At 58.2% G+C, this 13,691-nt stretch overlaps 1 protein-coding gene across 3 annotated transcripts in view; it reads right to left on the minus strand.

The window, feature by feature from the left end:
- Positions 1–13,691, minus strand: part of ZFHX3 (zinc finger homeobox 3) — a 473,005-nt gene that overhangs the window by 155,747 nt on the left and 303,567 nt on the right. Inside the window, exons 5-6 of one of the 3 annotated variants that reach the window (XM_084532975.1) lie at positions 10,943–13,691; positions 10,474–10,842 (exon numbers count right to left, since the gene is read on the minus strand). The gene's annotated coding sequence lies outside the window, so the exon portion shown is untranslated. Of the gene's footprint in view, positions 1–9,808; positions 10,282–10,473 lie in introns of those variants that run through there. The other 2 variants (XM_084532974.1, XM_084532977.1) reach the window with 2 other exon arrangements.

Genomic DNA, 13,691 nt, shown 5'->3' on the forward strand with positions numbered 1-13,691 from the left:
TCAAGGCAAGACTGCTCTAAGCAGCAGCACTGGCTTCAAACAGATGCAAAAACTATGGCCTCTGTAACACTTCTTGCCTCTGACTCCTCTTACCCCTGCATAATAACACAGCCAGCGCTCAGCCCTGCGAGAGATCTCCTTGCCAAGTCTGTGTATACATGAGTAAATGACAAATTCATGCATGCGAATGCAGCTTGATTTTCTCACCATGGTATAAGCCTGCTCGCGGACATTCTTATTTTGGTTTGAAATCAACTAGCTTTGGTACAGCTTATAACTGTTTCCAATTCAATTAAGCCAAACTAAAATAAACCATTCTTGAACTGAAAATAATGTCCATGGGGCATTCTAATGTGTAAGTATTTCCTTTGAAAAAATAATAATAAATCAACGCAAACTTCTCTAAGTAGGAAGGTTTGCTAGTAAGATGAGCATATTTGCTATGAAAATCTTTGAAACAGTCAGAATTAGCAACCAAGCACAGTTTTTCACAAGACACTTTTAGAGCTGAATTGTATTGTTTATTTAAGACAGTTAAAAGGATATCACCAGCGTGAAATGAAGTCAACTTCAAAGTCACACAGTTTCAAGTCCTAAACATGCCACAGCAATCTCGTTTTAAGAAAACACATGCTCTATTTTTGTTGTGTTTCTCTTCCTCTGCTGTGCAGGAGGCTCACACAAGGAAGAAGGAACCTTCAAACAAAACAAAACACATTTACACTCAACACAATGAAACTGCTAAAGAACAAAACCTCTGTCCTCTCTGTTTGCTACCCAAAGTAGCTGCTTCCACCAAGACAAGCCCTTTTGTACCACAATCTGCTCTAGTGAACGATCTGCACCGTATGCCTCTGAGTCCTATTTTATATCTAGTTGTCAAGAAGGCATGAGCAATCCCCAAAAGTAGTGACGAATAGCAACTTTGCAGCTAAAATCGACCCTGGGATTCCCATGTTTTATCCCTTGTGTCCCAGCCTTACACCTCCACCCAGGCTTCAGGGAAGCCACAACATTATCCTGGGCTGGGGCTGGTGAGCTTCCACAGAGGGACAGGATCACCAGGACCCACCCACGGAGCCCCCAAGAGCCAGCCCCTGCTCCCACCAGGGTCCTGAACCCAAACCCCGTCGGCCTCAGCAGAAGCCCAGGGAAGCCAGAGCCCAAAGCTGAAGGCACAGAACAAATCCTGCAGCAAACAGGAACTTTGCTCCCGAGCCCTACTCTGCCAGTTGGTCTCTGTCGAGGTGGCACTTCCCTGCCTGCCTCACAGCTGTGACTGCAGAACGCGCTCCCTGCTTTGAGTGAGCCGCTGCTGGCTTGTGCCTAGCAGGTCCAAACCCTCTGCAAAGCTCCAAGAGGCAGCCAGCTCCTTCTGCACAGGCCGAGGCAGGCGGTAAGGAGGGAGGTGGCTGCTCACGTTCTTTGCTTTCTGTAATGAGCCGCGCACTCGGATATTTCTTCCGTGGCCTCAGCAATTCAACAGGCTGTGCCCTGCACCGTCCCTCCCCTTCTCACCAGAAGAGGCCTGAACGTGCTTTTGACAGAGGACTGAACACGGCAGACAGCTGTATCAGTGCTGAAGACCAGCAACAGAGAAACCACATAATCCACAATCTCCAGAGCATAGCCACGGCTTCTTGCAGAATCTCATCAAAAGCATCTCACTAATCGTCGCTGCTTCGGGGGCCTGGTACCCAGAAGCACGGCGGGGCTGTGAAAAAGACGGCTGAAGGAAGAAAAAACAGAGTCCTGACATCCAGGTCCTGCCTCAAGTAACCAGACCGTGTTTTACCAGATGGATGGAAACCTCTTCTGCAGACAGCATCCATCACCGCGCAGTGACGTTACCCAGAGAAGCACCAGCGAACGAACAGTCGGCTGGGACGCTCCCAGCCGCGTCACCAACTGCACTAGGACCTCGCAGGGGGCTTCTGGCAACCAGGTCCATGGCCCCAGCACAGCTGGGACATCTCAAGGGAGAGCGAGTTACGTTCCCCCTGCCTGCACGCTGACCCCAGCCAGCCCGCGCTCCGCAGCACAGAGCTAAGCCTCCCTCCTCGGCTTGTTTGGAGCAATTCCCCAGGCACTTTCAGAATTTTGCTCCGCTGCTTAAACATCTGCAGTTTCAGGTGGAACCGCTGCAAGCCTGCCATGAAGGGAGCTTTTCACGCAGGGCTGCTCTGGCACCAGACCCACCTGGGGAATTTCCAGGATCTCATGCAAACCTCCAGGACTTCCATTCTGCTCAAAATAACAAGAAAACAGGGGAGAGACTGCTTAAAATAAGACAGCCAAGGAAAAACTCTGTGGCAGCTCTTTCAGGCACTCCTGCCAATGGCCAAGCAAACGGTTTCTGAAACAGCAGCAGGCACGGGGTGGTGAGGCGCCCTCCCTGGGGCCAGGCATCCTCGGCCAGCACGCAGCACACGTCCCACTCCACGCACAACTGTGCAGCACGTGGAGGGCACAGAGCCTGCAGCACTGCCCGGCGCACCCTGCCTGCCCTCCTCCAGCACCAGCAGGCCCCACAGGCACTTCTCCCCCTTCCCTACCCCACGGCCACCAACACGGCCCAGCTGCCGGCCCGCACCTCCACGCAGCTCTCCTGCGGGACAGGAGCCAGCAGGACTCCCGTACGAGCTCATCCTGAGGAGCACGAGTTTGGGAAGTTCACCTGCCATGATTTCACGCATCGCACTGCTGAGACTTGGAGCCTCCAGAACAACAAACGCTGACACACCAGTGCGGTGTGCTCCAGACAGCCACAGAAACAGGAAGGCTGAGGAGATCCTACCAAACACCAGCGCCCACTCCTCCAGCACCAGAGCACAGGTTTGAGGCACGACCCAGCTTCATGGAGGCCCCTCCAGGAGAACCCCTCTGCCCCCAGGCCCACTCCTCAGCCCCTCGGGTGCTCCTGAGCCCCCAGCCCAGGCTCCTGCTTCCTCTCCCCATCCCACTGGAGGCGGGTGCGTCATGGAGCTGACGGAAAACCCGGCTCAGGTGGGGAGATTCACGCAGACGCAACCCCTACGCAAGGCAAGGTCAACAAAACCAGGACTCCAGGCATCTGCTCGTAGCGAGCCTACAGAATACGGCCTGCAACAAATGCAAGCAGTAACTGCGCCCACTGCAAGGCAGGGAAACAGGACGCCTGCCGAGAAGCCCGGAGGTACGGCCACGCACGAGGGGCAGGTAACGTGCGGCTCTGGCTGCACGAGGAGCTGCCACCACGAGACATCACCACAGCTGTCACCCCAGCTGGCCACCCTCCTCTTCTGAGATGCCAGGACAAAATCCCGCAGCACATTCAAGGCATGGGGAAACAAGCAGGTCTACAGAATGAATTAATTTTCTACGTATAACGTGGACAAAGGAGGAAAGGACGTCTTTCTCCAGGACCTCCTACACAATCACAGCTAGAGCCCTGCAGCTCCAGGTAGGAAGATATTTATGTATGTACCTGAAAGCAGCAGGAGCAAAGCACAACAGCTTGTGAATTGTCTGGAAGAAGAAAAAAAGGGGGGGGGAGAAAGTAACAGAACAAAATTTAAGGATGTAACAATGCTTCGGGAATTTAAGATACATTATGATTTTTCATAACAAACCCCCACTTACAGTCTCTGCATGTGAACCAAGTATTATCCCATTTCATACTCCAGCTGAGGCAAACATTTGGTGGCTTGCCCAAAGCCAGCGTCAGAACTAAAACGGATCCTCTGACTTCCAAACAAGCTCACAGTGTTAAGCTGCTTTTAACTGTGCAAAGATGAAAAACAGCCAGAAGAAAGGAACTTGGAAAGGAAATATGCAAAACTAAAAGGGACAAAATTAACAGGAGAAAACAAAAGAGGACAAATTTAGGCTCAGACATCTGTAGGAGCTTTCGAGGAGCGAACGCACCAACGCTGCAGGCCTGTCTCCACCAGGAAAGGCTGGGATTCCCTTTCCTCAAAACCGAAGGCGAAAAAGCCGACTGCAGCATCCTGCAGGAGCCAGCAGCGCCCCGAGCCCTGTGAGTTGAGGGCGAGGATCCATCAGGCTCCTTTCACCTCCGGCGGCTGCGGCAGGGCCAAACAACGCCCAGGCCGCTCGTCCGTGCCCCTCGTCCCCACCGCTGCTCCAAGGACGGGAAAATCCCCTCTCCCTTCCCCCAGTGCCGGAGCAGCTCTGCCCAGTGGCACGGGCGTCCGGCTCCAGCTCCCAAGGGCCACCGCCGAAGCGCTCTTCCCGCTGCTGGCTCCTCCTAATAGCTTTATGTAAATCACACTCGACTCTCGCAATTTGCCAGTGTGCATTACACTGGGGGGGCCGGGGGGCGCTTCGCGTTAGACATCAACAAAGCAGAAGGTTAATTTGAAACTCACAGCCCCGCTGCTGCGCGCTCGGCTCTCCCTCGCCCTCCCTCCCCGCTCTCCTTTCTGTGCAAAGCCTGACATCTACAGTTCTGTCTGGCACAGTCAGGGGCTGCTCATCGGAAATGCACGCAAGGACACGGGCACGGCGGCCAGGCGCTCCGGCTCCAAAGGGGTGTGCTGGCTCCCGGGCCAGGCAGGCACAAAGCAGCCCCAGGCCAGAGCAAGGGCCACCCGGCACCGCTCCTCGGAGGGCTCTGAAGAACCACGGCGCTGTGCGGTGCCACCACGCAAGCTCATCTGCGCCCAGCTCCCACCACCACATATCGACATCTAACGCTGTCGAACGGAGAAAACCTAAGGAGAGCGACGGCCTCATCGCGTCGTCTCAGCAGCTGGATGCAGGAACTTAGCAGCACCCCAGCGCCTCAGGGGCAACCCTTCTGCTCTGCTTCTGGAGGGGTCCCAGCTTCTGCAACACAAGAGGTACAGGTGAAACACACGAGCTGCTGTGCACAGCCTGCATTCAAAACGCCTTCAACCTGCAGGAACAGCTCTGAGCGGCGAGCCCTGTAACCCACAAGCCTATGACACCAAGGAGCTCTGTGCTCCAAGCACGCCCCCCCACTCGGTCTCCTGAGCCAGCCTCCAGGCCTTCTAGCACACTTTCCAATTACGCAACATCTCACCAAAAATACCTTGATGAAGGATCCCAAACAATACACACCTGACCTCAACCCTCATCCCAAACAATATGCACCTGACCTCAACTCAACCGGCTGCACCTGCGCGTCCTGCTCGGCTCCCCCTTCTTTGGGGTCAGGGAGCCCAAAAGCGATCAGCCCATCCCCAGCCACCACAACCACTCAGGAAACCTGGCAATCCCACCTAGTGTGATCAAGCACCTCACCACGACGTTACTGTGAGCATTGAAATGCACGCTCTGAAATCCACGGCGAGCATTGTACTGCTTGTGCAAGGCAGTGGAGAGAGGAGGGTTAAAACCCCCGCCACCGACCCCAGCCGCCCGGCCACGCTGGAGCCAGGCGAGCACGGCCGCGAGCCCGACGCCAGCCCCAGGCGTGTCGGGTGCCTCGCTCGCAGCGCAGCGGGGTCCTGCGGTGGCCCCGAGGTGCTGCGGGGACGCTGCGGGGTCAGGAGCCGCTCCTGGAGCGTCACTGCTCCCCCCAGGCAGGGACTGGCTCTCCGCAGGTTTGCTTGTGCCATCAAAATAAACATTTACTGAGAGCTAACGTGTTGCAGGCCGCGAAGGCTCAACTTTCCCAGATACGGGGTGGGGGAGGCTGGGAGAAAAGCTCTTACCAGAGCTGCTAAATGCATCGGCTGCTCCAGCATCAGCTCCCATCAAAGGCACCAGAATAACTCGGCCCTTACGAGACTTCAGATCTAAAAGCCAGGGATTGCACCTTCCTACTCCGCAGCAGTGTGAACCGTACGATTCAAATCGCTGGGAAATGTTTGTTTTCTGGGGATAGGGGCGATATCACTGCTGCTCCGCTTTGCCTTTTATTATCGAGAGGCATGTTTGGCACTTGTGACATAATGAAATTACAATCAACAGCCAAGTATCTTCCTCGCGGCAGCAAACCCACGGGCGAAGCAGGGCTGCTGGCGGCGGAGGAGAGCCCTGGGCAGAGGCCGTCCAGCGGCCTCCGAGCCAGCGCCTCCGCTGCAGGCGGCTCCGTGCTGCTGCCGGGCAGGGCCGCACCGCGCCGCACCGCAGGCCTCCTGCCCCGGCCGGGAGCCGTTTCAGATGGGAACCAACTTTTAACAATATTTATGCTCCGTCTCTGAAAATACACAGAGCGCGCACCTGGCGCGGAGCACCGCCGCTCGCCAGCCGGCGGTTGCTGTGGAGATGAACACCCACCTCCCCGCGCCGACAGACGGACACGTCCGTCCAGCAGGGCAGATGCTGCCCAGCCCCAGCAGGACCCACAACATCTGGGGCAGGACGAGGAGGAGGAGGAGGAGGAGGAACACCAGCAGAAGCTGGTGCCTGGCCCGCTGCCGGCCCCACCGGGCAGGCTGGGAGCAGACACAGGCACCCGCGTCTAGAGCAGGCGAGCGAGGAGCCCCAGCTTCCCAGCCACCAGGGAAGCCCTCCTCATCCACCTTTTTTTTTTTTTTTTTTTTTTTTAACTAGCTGGAATTTATCTGTTTCTCCAATCCCTGCCTACACACAAAACCGACCTCGGGAGCAAATAAAAATGCATGAATTGCAGATCAGAGACAAAGCAGGAGGCGGGACGGCGGCCGGGCTCCCTCCTGCCCTCACCTCACCCCTCGGCGCGAGGCGGTTATATTTAGGTACGCGCCACGGTCTGCGGTGCCGAGGCCCCCCTCGGGCACGACGCAGAATGCAGATTTTCCAGACAACAGACCACAACAGCTCCGTCAAAACCATTAGGGGCGGCTGCGCCCAGGCCTGCGCACAGCTGTCCCGATTCCCACTCCGCTGTGGCCCTCGACAGCTCCACCGCCACGCGCTGGGCCCTGCCGGCCCCGGGCAGCTCCGCTCGGCCGCAGCGCTGCTCTCGCCAGGCCGCTCTTTTCCTCCAGCACACGGAGGTGTAAACCTCCCGCAAGGGCCATGACACCGCTCCAGCGGGGTGGGGGGCTGGGAGGGGACACCCCACTGCAGGAAAACAAAGGGAGAGCGAACGGGAGCAGCCCCGCAGGCTTCCCACGCCGTGGCCCCCAGCGACGGTCGGTCACGGCACCGCACCAGAGGGGCCCCAGGCGCGACAGCAGCACGCGGAGAGGGCACGGGGCAGGAGCCCACGGCATCCGCGTGCCAGCTCGGCCAGGGCAGCCCCACCGCCGCACAAAGGCCAAACCTCGGGCGTGCTCCGGCGGAGGAGAGCAGCAGCCGTGACACGCTTGGCCTCTCTGAAATCGTACTCATCTCTCCCGTGCAAAGATACCTTCGACTTCAAACACCGCACCCGGCCCGGTATTCATGCAACCACCGCCAGCGGCCACGAGAAGATGGTTGCCGAACGGCTCCCGCTGCAGCGAGCAGGGCTGGCACCGACGGGAGGGAACGCTCGCTCGGGGGAGCGAGGCGCCAGCAAAACGCGGTGTTTGAATGAAGTCCACGCAAAAGCCTGCTGTTTGTTTTTCAGCTTGACCACGCAACAATTTTATTGTTGTTATCACTATCGCTATTTGGGAAAGCGGAGGGAAGCGCTGACAGGGAGCCAGCCGCAGCCGGCCACGCGTCCGTCGGCCGGGGCTTCTGCATCCCCGCTGCCCCTCGCCTCCCGCACGGCGCCGCGGGGCTCCCGCAGCGGCACGGGGGCGGCCGGCGGGTCCCGGTTGCTGTCGGGGCTGTCGCCGTCGGGCCCTGCCGTGACAGCGGCCGTGACAAGGCCGCGCCGAGGTGCCCGGCCCCGCGGAGCCCCGCGCCCCGGGAACAAAAGGCGGGGGCACGGAGCGGGGCTGCAGCCGCTGCCCGGTGCCCGCCGCGCCCCGGCCGAGAGGGACCGGCGGGGCGGGGGACACGGCCGGCGGGCGAGCCCCGCGCCCGGCAGCGGAGCCCCTCGTCCCTCTCCCCTCTCCCGTGCCTTTTGTTCGCTTTTGTTCCCGGCCCGAGGCCGCCCGCGGAGCGGCACCGGGCCCGAGGGCAGCCCCGGGGGCCGGGCCCCGCGGGGCAGCAGCGGGGGCAGCCCCGGCCCTGCCCGCCCCGCTCGGGACGCGCCGCCTCGACGCCGCCCGGGGCCCCGCTCCGCGGCCGCCCCGCGCCCCCGGGCCCGTCCCGGCGCAGGTGGCGGCCCCCGCCCGGCCCGGCCCGGCCCCGCCGCAGCCCCCGGCCGGACGGGGCGCGCCGCCGCCGCCGCCGGGCCCGCGCCAAGTTGGCCGGGGCGCGCGCGGCGGGGGCGGCGGGGGGCGCGCGGCCGGGGCGCGGGGAGCGGCCGGAGCGGGGCGCGGGGCGCGGGGCGCGGGCGCGGCGCACCCAGCGGCACGGACAAGGCGGCGGCGGCGGCGGCGCGCTCCCGGCCGGCCGCGGCCCCGCAGCCCCGGCGCTGCGCTCGGTAATACCCCGGGACTGTAAATCTATAACCGCTGCAATGATTTAGTGATTAAAAACACGATAACATATTGTGTAACTGCAAACCACAGAATCCCTGCCAACTCTCCTCCGAGATACAGGAACAAAAATACAGAAAATGTGTTGCTCGCAGCGGTCTTCCTAAACTCGGCTGAAAGATTTTAATAATAATGATGATGGAAAGAAAACCAGCCCTTGACATCAGAAAAGGGCCGGATACAATGCGAAGCTGGAAAAAAAAATAATTTAAAAGACAGAGTTTTAAATACGATTCTTGCTCTAACAAATTACAATCTAAACATGCCTCTCTTTTCTCTTTTTAAGTTTGTCGTAACTGGAATAACTGGTCTTGTGTGATGTCTTGCATATTCAAAGTGCTTTGTAATAGGATACGGAGACCAAACCTTATTTGCCTAAACTCAATGGGTTTTATTTTTTCCCCTTTCTCCCCCCCCATTTCTTTTCCTTTTATTCCCCCCCCCCCCTTCTTCTCCCCCAGAAGGGGAGGGGGGCCAAAAGGAAAAGCAAGCTTTAAGCTGTAAAGAAAATACCTGAAAGGGGAGGCTGCGACTCGTAACATGGCGAGGAAAGCCAAATATTATATATATTTTTTTAAAGGCAGCTGTGGGAGTTTTGGCCTCTAAGCAGCCAACTTGACCCCATTCTCTCTATTCTCTTATTTCCCCCGTCGCAGGATTCCTGCACCTTCAGTCAGATTCGAACTCAATGTGACCCTAAGGAGGGAGTCACCGAGCCTCCAGAAAATTGCTCCATATTAAACAGGAGTGAGGAGAGGAGAAAGACAGACAGACAGACGAGGAAGACACGCGCATACATTGCACGGCCACGCAGTACTGGACGTACCCAGGAGCAGCTTCAAGCACAGCTTGAAAGAGAAACAGACCTTTCTCAGAGTCAAAAAAAAAAAAAAGAGGGGGGGGGGACACAGAAAAAAGAGCGGGGGGAAGGAGTTTAGCAATTTCAGAAAAAAAAAAGAAAACCCCAAACCCAATTTATAAATAATTCACACTTTAAAAAAACATGTGTACGTGCTACATGCATACGCATATACACACACACGTACGTGTCCCCCCACACAAGCACATACTCTCCTCTGAGGTTTAGTTTCAGAAGAGTACGGCTCGCCTTCCCTCCGAAGGCGAGGAGAGCAGTTTATTCAGAGGAATCAATAGGAAAGAGCATTTGCAAATATTTAGATAAGCGCTGTGCGCTTCGGCATTAAGTAATTAAAAACTGAAACTGAGAAAGGGGGGATTGGCCTACAGTGGCGTTTGCTGCCTTCACCTCTCCCATCCCCCTAGCCGCATTCTTTCCAAAACTGAGCCTGCCCGCCGAAAATAAAAATAATAATTACTCTCATTTGCAATTCTATTCCGGAGCACGTCCCGGGGACGGGGCCACGCGGCCGGCGGGGTCCGTGCGCGGGGCCGGCCGCTCGGCCCGGGGCGGCTCGGCTGGGCTCGGCTCGGCTCGGCGGAGTTCCTCGCCCCTTTGTTTTCCGCGGCCCCGGCTGCGCGGAGCCCCGCGCGCGCCCGGTCCCGCCGGGGCGGGGGGTCCCGGCGGGCGGCAGCGCCGCCTCCGCCCCGCGGCCTCGCCGGCCCCGCGCCCGGCCGCGTCCCCCCGCGGGCCGCCGGCCCCCGCCGCCCGCCGCCCCATCGATTATGCAGATGGCGCGGGTCGCCGCCCGGCTCCGCTCCGCTCCGCGCCGCTCCGCGCCGCCCGGCGGCCCCGCGGCCGCACAAAGCCGGGCAGCGCCGCTCGGCCGCCGGCTCTCGGCCGCCGGGCGGGGCGGGGGCTCCGCGGGCGCGCAGCGGCCCCCGCGGCGCCGGCACCTGCGCGTCCCCGGCGGCGGCGGCGGGGCTCCGGGCCGGCGAGCGGCACAAAGTTTGCTGGGGGATCCGGGGCGGTGGGTGGGAGCGGGAGGGAGGGGGGGGCCGGACCAGCCCCATGCAAAGCAGCCCGGGCGCCCCGAGCAGGAGGAGCCCGCGCGGGGGACAGGGCAGAAAAGTTGCCACTTACGCGGTCGCTGCTCCGGCGGCGGCGGCGCTTTTAATCCCGGGCGGCGGCGCGGGGGCTACAGATCCCATGCAGGCTGCGGCGGCTGCGGCGGCAGGAGCGCGCTCCGCGGAGGGGCCCGGGGCAGCAGCAGCGGGAGCCGGGGGCAGCAGCCGGAGCCGAGCGGGAGCCGCCGCCGCCGCCGCCGCTGCCCAGCAGCAGCATCGTTGTCGGGGAGTTTGCAGCCCCCCGGAGAGAGGGGGCCGCGGGCGGCGGCAGCAGCAGCGGCGGCGGCGGGCGGCTCGGGTCGGGTCGGGGCGGAGCGGCGCGGCGCGGAGCGGAGCGGGCGGCGGGGCTGGCGGTCGCCGGAGCAGGAAGCGCCCGGACTCAGATCTGATGATTGGGAAGAAAAAAAACTCTTTGGATCTTTATTCTGCTAATTAGTTTCCTGCAAAAAATGGCTGATTAGTGCAGTGCGCATGTGCCTCATTACCCAGGCACGACGGGAAGGGCTAATTAGCCACCTTCTGGATCAATAAGATTCAGCCCAGGCGGCGGGGGAGGGAGCGAGCGAGCAGGAGCGGGCGGGGGGAGCGCGGCGGCGGCGGCGCCGCACCGAAACTTGGGGCAAGCGGCCGGCCCCCAGCCCGCGGCGGGGGGGCTCCGCGCTGCTCCGCGCCGCTCCGCGCAGCGCCGCGCCGGGGCCGGGGAGGGGGCGCGCGGCCGGCCCCGCTCCGCTCCGCACCGCTCCGCTCCGCACCGCGCCGCCGGCCGGGCGCTCGGCGGGGCCACCTGCCCCCGCGCCCCGGGCGGGGCCGCGCCGCCCCGCGCAGGGCAGGGCAGGGCAGGGCAGGGCGAGGACGACCCCCGCCGCCGCCGCCGAAGTTTCCCCGGGAGGAGCCGGGAAAGTTGCGGCCGGCGGCGAGCGCAACTTTGTGCCCGCGCCCCGGCCCCGGCCCCGGCCCCCGCGGCGCCCCCGGCGCGGGGCGGGCGCGGAGGAGCGGCCCCGCGCATCCCCCGGTGCGGGGCGGCCCCGGGCCGCGCTCCCCGCAAACTTTGCGGCCGCCTCTCGGAGCGGGACAGCTGATCGATACGGCCGCGGGCAGCCGCGCTGGGAGCCGGGCTACAGGTTTCACCAGCCATCGCTGGCAACAGCTTTGTCATTTTCTAAAAATAAGAAGCTAAAAGTTATTGTAGAAGAAGGGGCTTTTTTTGTCCCCTGCACAATATGCCTTTTGTGAGTTTAATGCCATTCTGGGGCTCTCTATAGCCCCGGACAATGGGGAACTCCAGGAGGCGGCTGTGCCTCTGCCTTTTTTCTTTCTTGCTTTCTCCTTTCTCCCCCCACCCCCTCCTCTTCCACCCCCCCCTCTTTTTTTTTTTTTTTTTTTCCCTTTTTTTTAGGAAAGGATGCAACATTCCTCCAGTCCCAACAGAATCTCTGGTTTGATTAAATAAATACTTCTCTGGTGTTACGGTAACATTTTTTTTTTCCCCTTTCTGTTTGCAGACATTTCTAGTTATTATTTACATTTTTAAAAAATTTTTATTTCCAGCAGCTTTTCCCTCTCCAAGCCAACCTTGGTGAAAAATGTAGATGACTGCTGGGAATGGGGGATTTGAATTTTAGGAACTGAACCAGTAAAGAGCTTCGATCCAGGATTCAGGAATATGTTTTCTTCATCTTCCTATAAGAGACTGTTTTGTTACTGGCAGAAATGCAGCTGAATTAAATCATCTCTTTTGAAAACCTAAAGAAGCTTTTCAAATTGTATTTTTTTCTTTTTTCTTCTTCCTTTTTTTTTTTCTTCCTTTTAAATGGTAACCTAAATAATTAACTTCCCGGTTTGTTTCATAGCGTTGAACAAGGAATGCGGTTGCGGTCAGTTTTTCCATTTTGGAGAACCTTAATGTAGATGTATTTTATACTGAAAGGTAATAAACTGCATGTTTGTTAGTATTTCTAATGAAATGTATCAAGCTTTCCATATTTCTTAGCCTGGTGGTGGTCATTTGAAATTTTGACAAGTCCCTTTAGTGGGATGGGGGGGTAAATGAAGAGGAGAGCTTACCAGAAATTGAAGAAAGGCTGTACTAGTTGATACGTTACTGGAAGTGTCTTGCATTTGGAAGATTTAAGAATCAAGGTTTAATATGTGCCACGGTTATTTGAATATTATAAATGCAGCACTGACTGTGTACGGTTACAATGCGCATGCTGTGTATGAGGTCTTATGGCTTGTTAAATGAATAGACTCCAATGCATTGCTTGTTTGTCTTTAAAAGCTGCCCTTAAAAATCTGTCTGTTCCTGCTCAAAATGTGTGCGTCCAGCTTTATGGAGGAGTAACTGTAATATTATTTTCCCTTCAAAAAAAAAAAAAGACAAACCCCAACCCAGCAAGCCCTGAGGCAAGTAGAATTTCTCAGGGCTGCTTGGTGCGCTATCTATAAAGGTGCATGTAATTTGTAACTGTTGTTCTTACTGAATATGGAACAAACGTGTTTTGACGATGAAATTGAGGCAAGAATAAAGTAACCCTTGTCTTTTAGTAGTTGGTATAACTTACAAGAAGCGCATATATTCACTAGAGGCTGTAGATCCAGTGGACCCGTCTGAGAATGGGTGCTGCCTCTGTACACTCTTTGCAGAGGAAAGAAAAAGTAAACATGTGGAGAAGGTGGCGAGCAAATCTAGTAACTTTGATCCTCCAGAAATAGGCACCTTAGCAGTAACACGTGCAAATGCAGAGTCTGGTAGTCATGTACGTTTTCTTTGCATTTGCGTCGCAAATTCTAGTTTTGTGTTGCTGTCCTTTAATTTCCCATGACAACATATGGATTCCATAAACGCAAACATGCCGAAGTGCGTCTGTCTGGGTAGTTAACACAAACCAAACATCCCTCTTTTCGGCAATCCTGCTGTTCCTCTGGCTGTGCTGCGCTGTGCCCTCCTGTGACAGTCTCTCGCCGCTCCTGCATTCTTGTCCTTTTATGCTCCCACGGTGATCCCGAGTGCCCCAAAAGGGAGGAGGGCAGCGGTCGCCGGGGTCAGAGGCGCCGGGAGCGCGGCTGCACCCAGGAGCGGGAGGGTTGCGCGGGAAGAGGGGAGCGCACCGCGTCCCCACACCCCTCCTGGGTGCTGGGTCCAGCCAGAGCAGCCTCTGCTGCCGGGTCAAGTCCTAGGGCATCTCGCTCCCCTCCTGGTAAGGGCAGAAGATGAGGCAGCGACTGCTGCCACAG

Source organism: Aythya ferina (assembly GCF_964211825.1).
Source record: "Aythya ferina genome assembly, chromosome: 12".
Classification (NCBI taxonomy): domain Eukaryota; kingdom Metazoa; phylum Chordata; class Aves; order Anseriformes; family Anatidae; genus Aythya; species Aythya ferina.